The 20,067-nt window shown below is 44.9% G+C and overlaps 1 protein-coding gene across 6 annotated transcripts in view; it reads right to left on the bottom strand.

Annotated features, from left to right (window-relative positions):
* CENPC (centromere protein C) overlaps positions 1-20,067 on the bottom strand; it is a 526,811-nt gene that overhangs the window by 304,331 nt on the left and 202,413 nt on the right. The window lies entirely within an intron of this gene.

The following is a 20,067-nucleotide window of genomic DNA, read 5'->3' as shown; positions in this document are numbered from 1 at the left end:
TCCTTAGGTCTGGCTGCTCACTTATTTACAAACCTCTTGTGTTGAAGTGCATCTCACACTGACATCTAAGTACACCATAATCCAGTACTCAAATCCCAATCCAGTTCTTTGATAATCCAAAAAAACTAAGGGTAAAATTATTCTGATAATTTTCTCTTTGAGTTATGCTACACAAGTCCATTACCATTGAGATTTCCCCAGTCCTCAACGTGGGAGGCAGAGATCACACACCCCTTAATGACTTCACTCTTTGCATTGATGGTCAGAGGCCCTTGCTAGTAATCTCCTGCCAGAGCAACCAGACTTCCAGTATGTCTTATTCTTCTATATTTCTTTTTCATCCCTCAAAGTCACTTTTCTCCACGGAGGGTGGAGTGTAGCAAGAGAGGAGGAGAGACAGCAAGCCTAGTTAAGTGCATGACTGCATCTGGATCCTGTATTCCTGGGTAGAGCCTGGACTGGTCTAGCAGGACTCAAAGAAAATGATCAGTTATGAACAATTTTCTCCTGCGAGCCCAATCCATTACTCTTGGGAGATAAAATTACCCCCTAGGTAGGTTGGGAGGAAGACAAGGCTAACCCAAGAACCCCAGACCCAAAATCTGTATCCAACTCTGCCTGTATGTCCAGCTTGTAATGTTGGAAAATATGTGCAGGGATGACCAGATGGCAGCCCTGAAGATTTCTCCTGGGGAGACTAATGAAGCTTCTGCCCAGGATGCTGCCTGCACTCTTGTAGAGTGTGCGTGCAATGCCACCAGGACCTGACTGCTCAAGTATGCATGCCGAGCAGATTTTATCCATCTTACTATCGTGAACTTAGAGGCCACTTCTCCCTTTTGTGGGCCAAACATGAAATCGTTGTTTTCAAGTGGTTTACCACCTTCAAATATCTGAACTCTCTACCCATGTCAAATTTGGTGCAGACTACTCTCCTTGCCTTTGCATTCCTTTTTGCTGAAAGCTGGCAGAACCACTGCTTGATCCAACTGGTAGGGGAATACCATCTTCAGAAGAAGGAAGGTGCCAGCTTAAATATAACAGTGTTGAAATGTTATAAGAGTTTGCAATTCTGAAATGCATCTGGCCAAACATAATGCTATCATTATATATCATTATATAGTTGCGATGGAGAAGGTACAGAAAAGGGCAACCAAAATGATAAAGTGGATGGAACAGCTCCGCTATGAGGAAATGCTGAAGAGGTTAGGGCTGTTCAGCTTGGAGAAGAGACGGCTGAGGGGGGATATGATAGAGGTCTTTAAGATCATGAGAGGTCTTGAACGAGTAGATGTGACTCGGTTATTTACACTTTCAAATAATAGAAGGACTAGGGGGCATTCCATGAAGTTAGCAAGTAGCACATTTAAGACTAATCGGAGAAAATTCTTTTTCACTCAATGCACAATAAAGCTCTGGAATTTGTTGCCAGAGGATATGGTTAGTGCAGTTAGTGTAGCTGGGTTCAAAAAAGGTTTGGATAAGTTCTTAGAGAAGTCCATTATCGGCTATTAATCAATTATACTTAGGGAATAGCCACTGCTATTAATTGCATCAGTAGCATGGGATCTTCTTAGTGTTTGGGTAATTGCCAGGTTCTTGTGGCCTGGTTTTGGCCTCTGTTGGAAACAGTATGCTGGGCTTGATGGACCCTTGGTCTGACCCAGCATGGCAATTTCTTATGTTCTTATCAAGAATGCCACCTTTGAGGTCCTTGATGGAAGCCCTTTTCAAGCACTCAAAAGGTGCTCTCACCAAGGCCTTAAGAACCAGGTTAGATCTCATTGAGGAAATATTGGTTTAAAAGGTGGACTAATTTGCTTTGCCTCTCAAAAAGCACACTATGTGTGAGGGCATAGCCACCTGTACTCTTAGTGAATTGAGGGCTAGACCCCTGTCCAAGCAATTCTGTAGGTATGGATTTATGAAATATCTGCCTTCCATGGAGAGATTCAATTTTCCCAATAGTCTACCTCAACCTCCTCGGAGGTTCAGTTCTCATGAGCTTGAGCATGCTACATAGTAACATAATAATGACGGCAGAAAAGACCAAAATGGTTCATCTAGTCTGCCCTAGCAAGCTTCCCAAGGTAGTAACTGCCACTCCGTGCAGGTTACCTCCATGTTTCCTTAAGGGTAGTAACTGCTGCTCCCATCCTCTAGCCTTTTAGGGATCCACAGTGAGTACCTTCTGATTCACAGCCATGCCTTTTCAAGAGCCAGGCCATATGCCAAAATGGACACGGGTCCTGTCCTGACTACATCTGATTTCAGGGTCGCCATGAGCAATCCCTACATGTAGTTTTGTCAGTCTGCACACCAGAAATTCCCTGGTCAATCTGGGATCGTCCATATCTTCTTTGAAGGGTGGCACTCTCTTGTCTCACCTTGCATATTTACAATCAAGGCAGGACTACAAAGCAATGACTATCAGGCATAATTCAATCACTGTTCCAATAGCTTCTACTTTCTTGCCACATCTTATTCTTGGGTCTGGCCTGCAACTGCAGGGGAGACCTTCTTGCATATCCTTTCATCCTGCCAACTGGAATGCTACTAACTGGGGTGGGTACCTCTGCCCGGTTGGGTATTCGACTCTTTCCCCAGATTAGGATAGCAAATGACTACCCGTTTAGCACCACATGACTTCTTTGCCTTCAGTCCAAGAGCCTCCTATGGTGATCTTATGGCTCTCAATTATGCTTTGTGTGCATCTCTTACCCTGGCTACCTGGGACTGATGACCCTGTTAGTATAGTCCACGCCGGGAACCGGCTACCGGACCGAGGCTTGCCTCTTAGGGATCTCGGAAATCACCTCAGGAATTCTTGACTGGGGAGGGAGCCTTAGGTATCACCGCAGGTAAGATTTCTCTCTTCTTTGTTCTGGATTTTCTAACACTGTGCAAGTGTGTGTAGTGACCCTAACTGCTTAGGAGACGGACAAATACTGAAGAGCACTTCCTGCATGGGTATTTGTAGGCTGACGTCAGTTTGAAATCTGACCCCGTCTCCCAACTACTATCAGGAGTACACTATACCCTTTGTCCTGAGCCCATCTGCTAAATGCTAGGAAACGCTTTTTTGTAATACTCCTACCCACAATGATGTTAACATCAGCTTTGAAACTGGAACACCACAATTGCAACTCTGACAAGCTTGCTCCTAAAAAAACTCTGCCCAGTTTTATCTAGACCAAATAATCCATGGTATACCCCTGCACTTCACCATATGAAAACAAAAACGCCAATTAAGAGGAAGAAATGGAGAAAGAACCCCTTTAAACAAGAGGAAAAAATGAATACTTTGCCCATTTAAGAAAATACAAAAATAAAATTGACCATGATTTAAAAAAAAAAAAAAAAACTTTCTATGCATACAAAATTCAAATTGCAAATGGTAACAATAGTGTCCTCTTTAATAGTGTCAAATCTCTAACAGTTATTAAAAAAAAAAAATGAATCCAACGGCCACATTTCTCAATATTTCTGTAATAATCTAGCAACTCATTTCAAGGGTAAAATCACCAATTTATCTGCTAAATTTACTCAAATTCCTATTCCAAACAGTAGCCTATCTTCCCCTGCTCATTCCTGGTCTGAGTTTTCCCAGTAAGATCAGGACACTCATTCATATCCTTGCTAAAACAAAATATCAAAATAGCTCATCAATCCATGTCCTGACCATTTCCTACAAAATGCACATGAAATTGCCCCTTCTATAACTCAATTAATCATATCTTTCTCTCTCTCTAAGCTCTTTCCCTGAATATTTAAAACAGACCTCCATTCTCCCCATTCCAAAAAAGAAACAGATGAGCCATTAAACCTACTAAACTACGTCCAATTGCCTCTAACTATAATAGCTAAATACTCGAATCTGTAATTCTTCATCAATTATATACCTACATCAAAGACAATAATATATTATATCCAAATCAACATAGCTTTCAAAAAGGTCACAGTACCAAATCACTTCTTCTATCCTCTGACTCCATAATTCATGGCTTTGATTCAACAGATTATATTCTAATTTTCCTTGACATCTGTTGCAGCTTTCAATACACTTTATCATACTATCCTTTGCACAAGCCTTCAAAACATTAGTATAAATGGAACAAGTCCTTCAATGGTTCAGATCCTTCCTATCTCACAGGCCTCTCTAAGTCAACATTAGTCCATATCACTCAAATTGTTTTTCTGTTGAATCCAGGGTACCCCAAGAATCAGCATTATCTGCACTTCTATTTAACATCTACCTATTGCCACTATGTTCTCTGTCTGGACTTGACATTAACTTCAAAATTTACACAGACATTATTCAATTTATCATACCATATAAACTCCTTGGAATCATACCTTATCTTGGCTACCTTTACTTGAAAACAATTAATACATGGCTATCCCACAACCATCTTACTTTAAATGCCACCAAAACTGAGATTCTTCATCTATCAACTATTCGTGACAATCTATGCTCCACCACCAAACCTTAGTTTCGAAAACTGCTCAGTTCCCATTTCTAAGCAGGCTCGTAACCTAGGGATGATTTTGGACTCTAAACTCACTATGACAAATAACATATCTTCCATTACCCGCAATTCATTCTACAAGCTCTGCCTATTTAAAAAAAAAAAACTCAAACCACTCCTCTTTCCATATGACTTCCATTATGTTCTCCAAGCCTTAATACTTACCAGTCTAGATTATTGCAACTCTGTTTAGGTCTCCCTGCCTCCACTCTTCGCCCCCTTCTAATAATACAAAACTGTGCAGCCAAACTGATTTTTAACGAATGCCGCAATGAACATTTTACACCTGTTCTTAAACAACTACAATGTCTGCCTATCCACCAGCGCATTCAATATAAAATATTGACCACTAGTCATAACCTCAAAAATAGTATATGCTAGGTTGGCTCTGTTCATCACTTCAACTTTATCTACCTCCACGTCACCTACTCTCAATGGACAAAAATTACTTAGACATCCCCACTGTCAAAACTGCTAGATTAAATCTGACTAGGACTCGCACCTTCTCTGTGGCAGGACCCACTCTTTGGAACTCCCCTACCACAACTACATTCGACAACTTTCTTCAAAAATAGAAATCAAAAGCCATCAAACATCTTTTTTCATTAGCCTTCCCCAGAACCTAAACCTAACCTTTGGTCTTCATCTTAATGTAACGTTATTTTTTAATGTTGATTTTTCTGAGTTTTGTATTTTAAACATGTACGTTTCTTGTAAACCACTTAGATCTGCAAAAAGCCTTGTATAGGTGGTATAGAAAAAATTGTAAACAAATAAATAAGAGGTCTCCACCTGTGACTCTGGCCTGGCAAGACTGATCGGGGCTGAAGGATCCCTGCCAAGGCCCGGCAATAGGTGTCCATAAGCCCATTGGAACTACCTCCTCTGCTGACCAACCAGTTAGGGAGCCCAAGATCAGGCAAGCTTTCTGGCCGCTATTTCTCCATTCCCACACCAGCTGGGAAGAAGCAGGGAGTAATTCTCCTGAGTCTCCAAACAATGCCAGGTTGAGATGCCTGAATAAGACACGCCACACAGGGCAAGGTACTTAACTTTCTTCGCTGTAGGCGCCATTCACACCTCTGTGCCAAAATAAGCGTTCAACTGAGCTCAGGGATTGCACAAAAACAAGCACGTTCGTGCGCATAAGTGTAAAAAAGGCAAGTGTGTGCACGCACAATGTGGGCAACTTGGGAGGTACTCTTATGCTCTTATCTAGGTGCCCAACTAGGTGCACAATAGGCCACACGGTCAGGCACACAAGACACGATCCAAAGGCATTGAAGAGGGCACGATTTCCGGCTGCAGGGAGAGAGGGTAAATACCATGACCGCTGTGCTCGGCTTCATGCAGCCGCTTGCCTTTCAGCCTTTTTTTTTTTATAGCTAAGTCCACGCTAGCTGAAAGGCCAGCTAGCACACCAAGGCACTCATCTGAGAGGCCATGGAAATCACCTCAGGAATTCTCAACTGGGGGAGGGACCATGAATCACCACAGAAGAGCAGAGCGAATTAAATTTCCTTGTTTCTTTCTCCTTCTAAAACTTGAAGCAATCCCCAGTAGGGAAATGCAAGTCCACCATCTGCCGGAAACTGAGAACACTGGCAGGCTGTCACCGCAAGAGTATATATATATATCTATATATATATATATATATTTATTTATTTTTTTTATTTGACAGCTTTTCTATACCGTCTTTTAGTAATACTATCACAACGGTTTACACATTGAACAATACGAAATGTGAAATATTAAAATATATCAGATAAGTGCTAAAAACTAACAGTATCAGTATAAAAGCAACTAAAAAACATAAAACAGGAAATATAAAAAGGTTAAGAATACAAAATAAAACCATAAAATAATAGGAAAAAAGTAAAAGATATCTGCTCTAACAGTCTCCTAACTTATGCGTGAAGACCTGTGTGTACAGCCAAATTTTCAAATCCTTTTTAAATTATCTGAAATCATATATACTGTGATAACAGTTTTGCTCCGTCTCCATCTGCTGATAGAGGTGTATAACCCACTGGTTCAGAATTAGTGTATCTGGGTGCTAGGAAATAGCAGAAATATTAAACAAATACTTTAGTTCAATGTTCACTAAAGAAAACCCTAGAGAAATGATCGTTGCTGTTTGACAAGACCATGGATGGGAGTGGGGTAACCCCTTTAACAGAAGAGAATATATGGGAGGAGCTGGGAAAACTGCAAGTAGACAAGATGATGGGGCGAGAATGTACATCCCAGGATACTAAAAGAACTCAGACATTGTAGCAGGTCCACTGAAAGACCCTGTTCAAAAGATGCCTGGAAACGGAAATGGTGGTGCATGACTAGCGAAGAGCGGTTGTGGTCCCGCTTCACAAGAGCGGTAGCAGAGAAGAGGCTGGAAGTTATAGGCTGGTCAGCCTCACCTCTGTGGTGGGAAAATTAATGTAGACTCTGCTGAAGGAAATCTCCAATCCAGTGGGTTGCTGAAACCAAGACAGCATGGATTAACCAAAGAAAGGTCCTGTCAGACAAATCTGATTGCCTTTTTTGATTGGGTGAAAAAGAGAACTGGATCAAGGAAGAGCGCTCAATGTGACTTACTTGGATTTCAGCAAAGCTTTTGATATGGTACCACAGCACAGGAGGCTTGTGAATAAAATGAGAAACTTGGAGGCAAGATGGCCACCAAGCGAGACCGGAGTGAATGCCTGAAGAGAGGCTCTTACCTTTTACTTTTTTCCTATGAAAAAAATGCCCTACACTAAGAGGAAGGGGAGACTTAGAGAGGCGAAAGAAGAATCGCCTTTCCCTAGACCCCTGACAGCCTCGAATTGAGGGGTTCTTTGCGGGAGCCATTACATCTTTGCCGGATTACTTGGTCGCTAGGAGTGCAGTGCTGGAGTGCGCGCAGCCTCCCCTGACCTGTGATTCCACCTTAAGCCCCGGAGAGCCGAGAAGACTAGCTCACCCGGGAAACATCGCATCACCTTCTGGAACCCCGGAAGCATGAGGAGTCCTTCGAGGTCAGATCTGAGCAAAGGAGACATTGCAGACCGGAAGGAGAACAGACAAGAGACCCATGAGCTGGGAGGAGCAGTTGGATTAAGCCCGGAAAGAATAATGGCAACTTTGACCCCGGAGTCCTCACTGGGAGCTAGGAGGAAGGAGAAGTTATCACCACCAGAAGGTAAAGAAAGGATTGTGAGCTTGAGGAGGAAGAGGGAGATGGCCACATGAAAGCCTTAACTGCGGGTTTTATTATATCTACCCCGGAGAAAATAACATTAGAAGGGATATGGGCAATTTTAAAGTCAGTTGAAATGTCCATTAATAATTTGTCTGCAGTAACAACAAAAACTAGGAACCAAGCAATTGTGAATAACCTCATTTCTAATTATGGAAAAAAGGTAGAAGAGTTGGATAAAAAAATATCTTTGGTTGAAAATGTTCAGCAAAAGTTGATATCGGACAATATTCCAACAGAAGACTAGAGAATGTTGAAAACGCTCTCAGGGCCCATAATTTAAGGGTCCTGAATTTTCCTCTTGTTGCTATGCTCTCCCCTAAGGAGTTATTTCGAAATTACATGAAACAAGTCCTCAAAATTCCAGAGACTGCTTTACCAGTAATCACTAAGGCCTTCTATCTATAACAGCAGACACAAACTGAAGGACTGGAAATGGTAGGGACTCAGTTACCTTCATTGGATCTATCAAACATATTAGAAATTACTATGGACACTGAGATAATTCAAAGGAAACCTATACTAATATCCTTTGCCTTTCTATCTGACAGCAATTATGTTCTGAAATTATTCTTTAGGAATAGGCAAAGTAATGTATATGGTTATCCCATTTGGATATATCGGGATGTGGTTAAAACGACACAAACCAGATGTAGGGATTTTCTTAATATGCGCCCGTCAGTTCAGTTGGGTGCCACTTTCACTCTTAAATATCCATGTAAATGCTGTGTGAAGCATTCTGTGTTAATTATAATTTCTTCGAGCCCATACAATTTAGGGTTTTCATAGATGCCCGTTCCCATGAGGCATCCCCTCAAGCCTCAGCTTGTTAGTGAATTTAAGTAGCGGCATCACTTGGTGTACATGACTTACTTTAATAATTATTTTGCCTTAAATATTTGTGCTTATAGTTCTGCCTCCTAATTATTCTTATAATTTATGATGTTTGCATAGTTATTGGATGATTGTTATTTTTCCTCATGTTTTCTTTGTATTTTTTCTGTATAATTGTAAACATCAGCTTTACTGTACAAGAGTTATTCTTGGGTATAAGTTCAAAACATTTTGAAAACAAAGAATTAAAAAAAAAAAGAGAAACTTGGGATTGGGTGCCAAAGTGGTGGAGTGGATTGCAAACTGGTTGACTGACAGAAGACAGCATGTAATGGTAAGTGGATTCTACTCTGAAGAGGGTAACAGTGTTAAAGTGGATGCCTCAGGGATTGGTTTGGGGGCCGATTCTATTCAATAACTTTGTGAGCAACATTGCAGATGGGATAGAAGGTGAAGTTTTGGTCGTTTGCAGATATTAAGATCTGCAACAGAGTAGACATACCTGAAGGAGTAGAGAATGAAAAGTTACTTAATTTTTCAAGGAACTGATACAGAGAGCAGGTAGCTCTGCAGTTAAGACATGCTGAATTTGCGAACTTTGCTCCGCCCTGAAGCAGCTATGACAGCGAAACACTGGCCAATGTCAGCGGTGAAAATCTGCTGAACTTTAATTCAAAGCATACTGCATTAAGATAAGTTCTTTTAAATTAAGAAAAACAAAAAAATTGATATAAAAGTTTTGAGAGAATATGAAACTTTTTGACCTGTGATTAAGTTAAAGGCATGTTTTCATGTTTGCAAAAGCAATGCATGCTCATTTCTGAGGTCTTTCCTCTGTTTAAAGGTTAATTCAAAACCATTTGAGATCACAATATAATTAAAAAATATATGGTGAGTCATGCTTTGTTTTGGGGGTTTTCACTCTAGACTTGACCTGCCCACCACTGTTTTGAGAGCTGGGATTCAATGCCAAGAAGTACAAAGTCATGCATCTCATGTACAGTGATCCAAAACAGCTGTGTGCCATGTGGGGAGGTGAAAGACTGATGTGCATGGACCAGGAAAGGGACCTTGGGGCAATAGTGTCTGGTGATCTAAAGGCAGCGAAGGCAATGTGTTAAGGCAATTGCTAAAGCTAGACAGATGTCAGGGCTGCATAGTGGGGGATAATGAGTAAGAAAAAGGAGGCAATAATTCCTTGTTGAGGCCTCACCTGGAGTACTGTGTTCAGTTTTGGAAATCGTATCTCAAAAGTAACAGACAGCATGGAAGCAGTCCAGAGAAAGGCGACCAAAATGGTGAGGGATCTATATTGGAACACTTATGAAGAGAAGCTGAAGATCTAAATATGTATACCCTGGAGAAAAGGAGGTACAAGGGAGTTATGATGCAATCTTCAGATACCTAAAAAGTATTAATGGTGCAAAAACTTCAAATCTTTTCTGTTGGAAAAGAAATTGTAGAACTAGGGGTCACAAATAGAAACTCCAGGGGGGATGACTCAGAACCAACATCAGGAGATAGCTCTTCACCAAAAGGGTAGAGGATGCCTGGAACACCCTCCAAGAAGAGTTAAGGATGAAAACTGTAAATTACTTCAAAAGGGCATGGGATACACACTGAAAATCCCTAAATACTAGGTGTTGGAAATGAAAAAAAGGGGAGCATAGGGGGTAACCTGCATGAAACTGTAGTTACTATCCTTAACAGAAGACTTGAAGGTAAACCTGCACAGAGCGGCAGCTACTACCCTTAAATGAAGGCATGGGGGTAACATGCATGGCATGGCAGTTACTACATGAGCAACTTGCTGGGCAGACTGCATGGACTATTTGGTCTATTTGCAGTCTCTACAATGTTGCTATGTAAATAAAAGGAAAGAGGAAAAAATGCTGCTTTGTTTTTTGGGGTTTGTTTTTTTTTAAAGTAGCAGCTGAAGAAAGAGGAAAACAGGCAACAATATCAGGAATAGCAATCAGGAGAACAAATGGAAGAAAAAATAGCTCAAGAGTGGCACTGTGAACTCAGGTGAAGAGGAAGAGTATGTAGATGCTGACAAGGAAACAGCAGAATTACTAAGCAGATATTTTTGCTCTCTGTTCAGCAAGGAAGGATCAGGAGTAAGACCATAGAAAATGGAACCAACAGGATTGGAAGTGAGGTGAGGTAAACCTCAAATGATTTTCAGAAGACTGTTCATGAGGGGCTAGCTAAAGCGAAGGGATTGAATAGCATACATAAGAAAATTATTCCTTACCTGCTAATTTTCGTTCCTGTAGTACCATGGATCAGTCCAGACAGTGGGTTATATCCCCCGACCAGCAGATGGAGTCAGAACAGAGTTTGAGAGTGTCAGCATATAGAGTAGTGCACCCTCTGCTGGAGCTCAGTATTACGCATAGCAAAGCCCAAAAGCAAAACACAACATTTTGGATCCATAACCGTTCCCGAAAAGGAACAGAGAAAGATATAAATAAACAAACGGTCAACGGGACCACCAACAGTCAACTTGTGAGGAGCTGTGAACAGTAACAATAATCAGAGACAAACAGAATGAAAGTTACCTGGAAGAATCCGAGCAGGACCTAATGAAACCCCTAGTGGCGGGCGTCTGGACTGATCCATGGTACTACAGGAACGAAAATTAGCAGGTAAGGAATAATTTTCTTTTCCCTGTTCGTACCTGGATCAGTCCAGACAGTGGGATGTACCCAAGCTTCCCTAAACCGGGTGGGGTCCTGAGAGACCTGCTCGGAGAACTTGATCGCCAAAAGAACCCGTGCACTGAGGCGCCAGGTGTAGTCTGTAATGTCTGGAAAAAGTGTGCAAAGACTTCCACGTCGCCGCACGGCAGATATCCTGGGAGGAAACGGAGCGAGATTCCGCCCAGGACGCCACTTGGGATCGCGTGGAATGAGCCAACACGCTGCGAGGCGGCACCCGCCCCACCGCAATGTAAGCCGATGAGATGGCGTCCTTTATCCAGCGCGCAATAGTCGTCTTGGATGCCTGAGAACCTCTCCTCGGTCCTGACCAGAGGACAAACAAATGATCGGATACCCGGAAGTCATTGGTAACCTCCAGGTAACGGAGCAGCACACGCTTGACGTCCAGGAGCCGGAGAGACCGGGGTTCCTCTGGAGCGAACGCTGGAAGCTCCACCGTTTGATTGACGTGAAAGGCCGAGACCACCTTTGGTAGGTCTCGGCACCGTACGAAGGGAAACCCCGGAGTCGGAGAAACGCAGATAAGGGTCCCGGCAGGACAAGGCTTGAAGCTCTGAGATCCGGCGAGCAGAAGAGATGGCTACCAGGAAAACCGTCTTGAGGGTCAGGTCCTTGAGGGAGGACCCCCTCAGGGGTTCAAAAGGAGGGCCCGACAGCGTTCGCAGCACCAAGTTGAGGCTCCAAGAAGGGAAAGGATTCCTGACCGGTGGCCGTAGGTGTTTGGCACCCTTCAGAAAACGTGCGATTTCCGGCTGAAGGGGTAGAGAGCAGTCCTTCTGTACCAAGACATTCAAGGCCGCCACCTGAACCCGGAGCGAATTATAGGCAAGACCCTTATCCAGACCATCCTGTAGGAAATGAAGGATCAGCGGGACAGTCGCCTCCATGGTTTGGACCCCGCGGTCAGAGCACCAGGCTTCGAAGACCTTCCAAACTCGAACGTAAGCGACAGAGGTCGAAGGCTTGCGGGAACGAAGCATCGTTGAGATCACTGTCTCCGGGTAGCCTCTGTGGTGGAGACGGCGCCGTTCAAAAGCCAGGCCGCAAGACAGAAGAGTTCTGCCTGCTCGAAAAATACCGGCCCCTGACGGAGAAGATGAGGAAGATGGGACAGGCGAAGTGGGCCGTCCACCGTCATCTGAAGTAGATCTGCGAACCATGGCCGATGGGGCCATTCCGGGGCGACGAGAATTACAGTCCCTCGATGATGTTCCAACCTGCGGAGAACCTTGCCGACCAGAGGCCAAGGAGGAAACACATAGAGCAGTTGATCCGACGGCCACGGAAGGCGAGGGCATCCACCCCCTCCACGCCGCGCTCTCTTCTGCGGCTGAAGAAGCGTGGAGCCTGGCGTTGAGAAAGGTCGCCATTAGATCGAGGCGTGGAGTCCCCCAACGACGGATGATGAGATGCATTGCCTCGGAGAGAGCCCACTCGCCAGGGTCTAGCTGTGACGAATCAGGAGAGTCCGCCTGAACGTTGTCCACCCCGGCGATGTGAGAGGCCGCTATCCGGACGAGATTGCCTCTCCGCCCACTCCATCAGGGGAGTAGACTCGAGGGAGACATGCTTGCTTCTTGTTCCCCCCTTGACGACTGATGTAGGCCCACGGTGGTGGCGTTGTCACAGAGGATCCTCACCTCTCTGTGTCGCCACCAGGGGAAGAAAACGCTGGAGAGCGAAACGCACGGCTCTCGTTTCCAGGCGATTGATCGGCCACTTTGCCCTCCTCTGGCGTCCAAGTCCCTTGAGTGGCGCTTCTTTCGCAGACGGCGCCCCATCCCGCGAGGACTGGCATCGGTGGTCACCAACCCACCCAATTGGGAACCTCGAGCGAGACTCCCCGAGCCAGATGCGAGGGGACAAGCCACCAATCCAGGCTTTTCCTGGCCTAATGGTGAAGCAGCAGGATCACCTGATACTCCTGGGAGACTGGTTTCCAGCGGGATAGTAGGGGACGCCTGCAGTGGACGCAGGTGTGCAAACGCCCAGGGTACCATGTCGATGGTGGAGGGCCATTACTCCCAGGAGCTGCAGATAATTCCAGGCGGTTGGTTCTTCCAAAGCCGAAAACCGAGACACGTGCTCTCTCAGGGCTTGTGCCTTGTCCTGGTGCAGGAACACCATACCCCGCCGGGTATCGAAGCTCGCTCCTAAGAAATCCAGGTGTTGCGAGGGCACAAGGGAACTCTTTGGAAGGTTCAACACCCAGCCCAGAGAGCGTAGGAATTGTACTACTCTGGCCACTGAGGTCTGACCATGAGAGAAGGACTTCGCTCGAATCAGCCAGTCGTCTAGGTACGGATGTACTAGGATACCCTCCTTGCGGAGGGCCGCCGCCACCACTACCATGATCTTTGTGAAGGTCCGAGGTGCGGTCGCCAAACCGAAGGGAAGCGCCTTGAACTGAAAGTGTTGACCGAAAATCTTGAAGCGAAGATACCGCCGGTGAGCCGGCATGGATGGGAATGTGCAAGTATGCTTCCGAGAGATCCAGTTGAAGCGAGGAATTCTCCCTTGTGCACTGCGGGCAATCACTGATCGAAGAGTCTCCATGGCGGAACTGGGTGACCCTGAGGGCCTTGTTACCTCCTCAAGTCAGGATGGGCCGAAAGCAAGCCATCCTTTTTGGGAACGATGAAGTAAATGGAATAGTGGCCCAAGCCACCATCGTCGAAGGGGACGGGAACGATGGCCCCATATTTCCTGCATCGGTCTAGTGTTTGTTGAAACCTAATCCTCTTGAGATCCGAACCACAGGGGAGAAGATGAACCGGTCCCTCGGGGTGGCGGACAAATTCCAAGGCGTAACCGTCTCTTATGGTGTCCAGCACCCACTGGGTCCGTGGAGATAAACTGCCCACCTCCTCGTAGAAGTCCATGAGGCGGCCTCCGATCCGGGGAGGTGAGAAGTGGGCTCCTTTGGCATCATTGGATTGACTATGTGGGCGGATTTCCCTGCCCTGGACGCTCTCTCGCAGGCCTCCGCCCACGAAAGGAACGAGACCAAGGCTGGGATCTTGTCTGCTGTGTCCGGGAACCAGACTGCCGGTAAGACCTATAACGTCGCTGTGCCCTGGCCCTGGTTCTACCGGAAGAAAATGACCTGAAGGAACGCTGTCTATCCTCCGGCAGCCGATGCACCGAATTTTCCCCCAGTGACTTGATGATCTGATCCAGGTCCTCTCCAAATAAAAACTTCCCCCGAAAGGGGAGGGAGCCAAGGCTCGACTTGGAGGAAGCATCCGCCGCCCAGTTGCGAAGCCACAAGAGCCGTCGGGCTGCTACAACCGAAACCATGGACCGCGCCATTACGCGAAAGAGATCATACAGGGCGTCCGCCCCATATGCTATGGCAGATTCTAGACGGTCCGCCTGGGCGGCCTCTTCGGGGGGCAATTCCTGAGAGGTGAGAAGCTGCTGTACCCAGAGAAAGCTGGCCCTTTGCGCGAGCGAACTGCACATCACGGCCCGCATAACTAGGGCGGAGACTTCGAAGACCCTCTTGAGGAAGGTTTCTAGTTTACGGTCCTGCGTATCCCGCAGGGCCGTTCCACCCATGACCGGGATGGTTGTCCTCTTGGTCACTGCCGACACCGCTGAATCCACCTTGGGCACCTTGATAAGATCCAAAAAAATCCTAAGGAGCGGGTATAGCTTTTCCATGGCGCGTGTGACTTTCAAGGACGCCTCGGGAGTGTCCCACTCCCTGGTGAGAAGCTATAGGAAGGACTCATGGATAGGGAAAGCCCTTGCCCTAGGACGGAGGGTGGCAAGTATTGGATCCCCTTTGCGAGAAGAGGTGGCGACGGCAGGAGCCACAGGGATCGGCGGATCTGGAGGTGGGTCGAGGTCCAGCTCCTGAATAATATGGTGGATGAGTTCATCCAGCTCTTCTTTTTGAAAAATCCGTAGGGCTCGAGGGTCGTCCCCCTCCATATGTCCATCCGGATGCGCCTCCGGGGGTTCCGGGGAGACGTCTCTCACCGGCGAAGCCGCCCCCGTGGTACGCCGGGGTGGCACGGGAGAGGGACCCGGCAGGGATCCAGGCGTAACGGGCGAGGCGGTGAGATCAACAGCAAGTTTAGGAACCTTGGGGGGGAGGGGCCCCCAGGGGATTAGGCGCCTGCGCTCCCATACCCTGCAAATAAGCCATGTGCATTGCCAGAATAAAGTCAGGTGAGAAAAACGGAGAGCTGATTGGAATCCCTGGGGGGGGACCGTCCTGGGAGCCCCGGTCGGGCAAACCCCCCGCTGGGGGCAAAGCCTATTGAGAGCCAGTGCAACCAATCCTGTCTGCATCTGGGAGCGAGTCCGTCTCACGCTGTCCCCCTAAAATGGCCGCCGTTCCCGCCAAAGGCGGCGTCGTGGCCAGCCCGCGCCACCCGGGCTGAGGAGGAGGCAGGTCTGAAATCGCACCGGAGGACTGCAGGGTGCCTTCCCCGTCGGGGAAGCACCGCTCACAAAGCCCCTCCCTCAGAAATTGATTCCCCGGCTCGCCGCAGGCCTCACACCTCGAGGACCGCGGCATGTCAGCACCGGGGAAAAAAGAGCCTCGGGGAGGGGGGGGCCAAAGACGAGCTAGTGCCGTGGGGGGGCCTGGAAATGGCCCGAACAACCCGCCGAAGGGGTCCAGGAACTGCGGGGGAAAACCCCCGTTTCAGTTGAGCACACACCCGCGGGCGGAGCTTGCGAACCGCGGGACCCCCAACGACGCGTGGAGCGGCCGGAACCACCGGCATCCACGGGGCACCACCAAAAGGAAGCAAACCTGTGAAGAAAGAAACTCAAAAAACTTCCACTTACCCCAACGGAAGAGGAAAGGAGTACAGAATAGAGAAGACAGAGCCACAGACACACGCCTCCTCAAAAATTGAAAACTTTTTTTTTTTTTTTAAACTTTAAGGATCCAAAATGAAGAGAAACATAAGACAGGGAAAATACTGTGGAGAAAAAGAAAGAAATAACTAAAAATGAAGAAACCCTATCAATCTGGGGGAGCTAGTGGATCCCCCCACTCGCATCTGCTGGAGTCAGAAGAATACTGAGCTCCAGCAGAGGGTGCACTACTCTATATGCTGACGCTCTCAAACTCTGTTCTGACTCCATCTGCTGGTCGGGGGATATAACCCACTGTCTGGACTGATCCAGGTACGTACAGGGAACAGAGGGTTTTCAAAAACTTAAGAAAACTTCCAGCAACTGTACTAGCTGACCATTTCAAAGTGCGTGTTTATTTTTTTTTAATTGGGAGTAGTTCAGGACAACTAGACAGGCAAATGTGGTACCTCTTCACAAAAGTGGAACTAAGAAGGAATCTGGAAACTATAAGCTGGTTAGTTTCACCTTTGTGAGTAAATTAATAGAATCACTGCTAAAACAAATGATAGGGCAGGAATCCAGTAGATAAGATCTGAGGACAGTATGGTTTTACCAGAAGTAGGTCTATCCAGACAAATCTGATCAATTTCTTTGACTGGGTAACCAGGCAACTGGATCAGGGGAAAGCATTAGATGTCAGGTTCTTGGATTTCAATAAGGCCTTTGACACTGTTCTGTGAAGGCAATCTATGGATAAACTGAGCAACATTGGTATGGGCCTTAAAGTGACTGACTGGGTTAGAAACTGGTTGAGTGGTAGGTGACAAAGGGCAATGGTAAATGGTGTTCCTCTCCTTCGAGTGAACATTACGAACTGTGTACTGCAGAGATAGCTATTTGGGCCATTTTTTTGTTTTTTAATTAAAGTTTCATTGACAGGTAATATCCACAACACAGATACAGCAAAAAGCCATTGACGAAGTCAGATTATATCAACCAAACACAAAGTTAAACACAAATATGTCAAAACCCCAAGACAACATGAACAGAAATGCATGATCACCACATCGCTCTAAAATTATTTCATCCCCACCAAGACTGATCTATCAACCCCCCCTACCCAGCCCCGCTCTCAATTACCACACCTCTGTACTCCTCCATTGTATATACAGACCTCAGACTCTCTCAAAGCTACCCATCCTATCATTTTTCATGGCTGTTAGCTTCCCCATATAATAAACGCTCAATTCCAGTGCATACTTCAGCCAACGAAGAGACATTGTTGATGCCACTAATAGGCAATCATAACCACGTGAATCACCAAATGCTGGTAGCTTTTCATTCCCCACATCAGCTGGTATACTCAACAGGTAGACTCAGTCTTAAATCTCAGACCTCATTCCATAACTTCCCAATATCCAGGGACTCCCACCACAAATGCAAAGTGGTGCCTAGAGCTCCACATCCCTTCCAGCATCTATCACTTAATACTTTAAACATTTTGCATAATCTAGCAGGCATCAGGAACCACCTATAAAGCATCTTGTATCCATTTTCCTTTTATTTATTTAACATGTATTGTATACTGTCATTTGGTTTTGCCATCACAACGGTTTACAGGAAAAATGAGGACAAAGTAACATTAGGGTTTAAACAGAGTATAATAGTTGAAAAAGTTAGGGTAACATTGGTGGTGGAAGTAATAGATAGGGTTAGTAATTATATATAGGAAAAAGTTCTTGAACGGACTATTGTAGGTTTCGTGGTTGTGTTGAGATTTCATGGGTAGACCGGGTGGTATCTGTTTTCTTGGTGTTGTCTGGTTGGGAGTCTGTTGGTGTTAATGATTAAGTGCATCTGAGGAGGCTCTGGTAAATAGCCAGGTTTTTAACTTTTTTGAAGGTTTTGGTGTCAAATTGAATTCTTAGATTGTGGGGTAAAGAGTTCCATAGAGAGGGGCTGGCGATGGATATAGCTCTCTCTCTGGTTGATGATAGATGCGTGGTTTTTGCGTGAGGTATTTTGAGGAGGCCTTTATTCATTGAGTGAAGGTTCTTTTTTGGAGCATGTAATTCAATGTGTTTGGTTAGCCAGTAGTTTTGTGGTCCTGCAATTATTTTGTGGAGGATTGATAAAACTTTGTAGTCTATTCTGTATTTTATTGGGAGCCAGTGTAAGGAGATGAGAGTTGGTGTACTATTTTGTTTCATAGTTCCTGTAAGAATTCTGGCGGCTGTGTTCTGCAGTATTTGGAGTGGACGGTTGGTAGTAAAAGGGAGGCCAAGGAGTAGAGCATTGCAGTAGTCTAGGTTTGCAAATAACAGAAATTGCAAGACTGTTCTAAAATCGTTTGTGTGAGGAGAGATTTAAGACGTCTGAGTGTCAGTAATTTGTGATAACCTTCTTTGATTTTATTTGCTATGTGGGTTTTGAAGGATAATTGTCAATTGTAATTCCAAGGTTTCTAGCATGATCAACAGGAGAGATTATTGTTTCTGGGTTTTCTGTTTTGAGTGCTTGTATGGGTGAGTCATTGATTTTTTTGTCAAGGATGATTAATTCAGTTTTCTCGATGTTTATTATGAGTTTTAGGTTGGAAAGACATTGTTTGATTTTTGAGAGATAGAAGGTTATTTTCTCATAGATTTCTTCAAGCGTATTCTGAATTGGAACCAGTATTTGAATGTCATCAGCGTAAAGGAAATGGGTCAGTCCCAGGCGATCCAGCATGTGACAGATTGGTAGGAGATAGATGTTAAAAAGTGTAGCTGACAGGGCAGATCCTTGTGGGACTCCTGTACTTAGGTTCACTTTATTTGATAGGTTGTTGAATATTACTTGGAAACTTCTTTGAGATAAATTGGAGGTGAACCATTTTAGTATAGTGCCTGTTATCCCTATTTCAGATAGTCTGTCAAGCAGAATGGAATGGATGATTGTGTCAAAGACAGCTGACAAATCTAGGAGTAATAAAATGTAACTTAGTCCTTTGTCGGATCCTCTAAGAACTGTGTCATTATGTGATAGGAGTAATGCTTCCGTGCTTAAATTTTTTCTGAAACTAAATTGTGTGGAGTGAAGTATGATGTTAGTTTCTAAGTATTCTGAGAGTTGGGAGTGGACGATTTTTTCTATGGTTTTTGTAATGAAAGGTAGGTTTGATATGGGTCTATAATTTTGGATGTTTTCCAGGTCTAGGTTATTCTTTTTTTTATTAATGGTTTGATGATTGCTGATTTTAAGCATTCAGAATATATCCCTTCGGTGAGGGAGAGGTTTGACTATGTCCGTTATTGTTTTTATTATTGAGTTGTCAAGCAGTTTGTTTGTATGGGGATGCTGTAAATGGGGTGGATTTGCTGGATTCATTTTTTTGATTATTTTTTGGATTTCAAGTGATGAGGCAAAGTCGAATTTATGCCAGGTTGTTGATATTTCCAGAGATGGTATTGGAGTTTGGGTGTGTGTAGTGGTGTTGATGTTAGAGTTGTTTATTAATTTTCTTATTTTTTCAGTGAAGTATTCTGCAAAGTCATTGCTTTTGCTTGTGTTGGGAGGTTATTCTTGTTTCATTAGGTGATTTGATGAGGTTTTTTACGATGGTGAAAAGCATTCTGGGGTTCGGTTGGTATTTGATTATTTTGGTCGAGTAGAAGTCTCTCTTTGTATTATGGATAAGATTTTTGTAATTTACTAAATGGGATCGGTATGCATTGAGTGATGGGGAGGTTTGTTCTTGCATCAGAATCTCTCTTTTTCCTGAGTTCTCGATTAGCTGATCTTATGGTGTCGTTGTACCATTGATTGTTATATTTAGGATCCTTTTTTGTTTTTATAATGATTGAGTTTGTTTTATCCGCAATGGCTTTGGTAATGTTTATCCATGATGTTGTTGCTGTTTCTGTGTTTGTGAAGTCAA

This window comes from Rhinatrema bivittatum, chromosome 1 (assembly GCF_901001135.1).
Source record: "Rhinatrema bivittatum chromosome 1, aRhiBiv1.1, whole genome shotgun sequence".
Taxonomy (NCBI): Eukaryota; Metazoa; Chordata; class Amphibia; order Gymnophiona; family Rhinatrematidae; genus Rhinatrema; species Rhinatrema bivittatum.
This window is presented reverse-complemented; position numbering and strand designations above follow the sequence as displayed.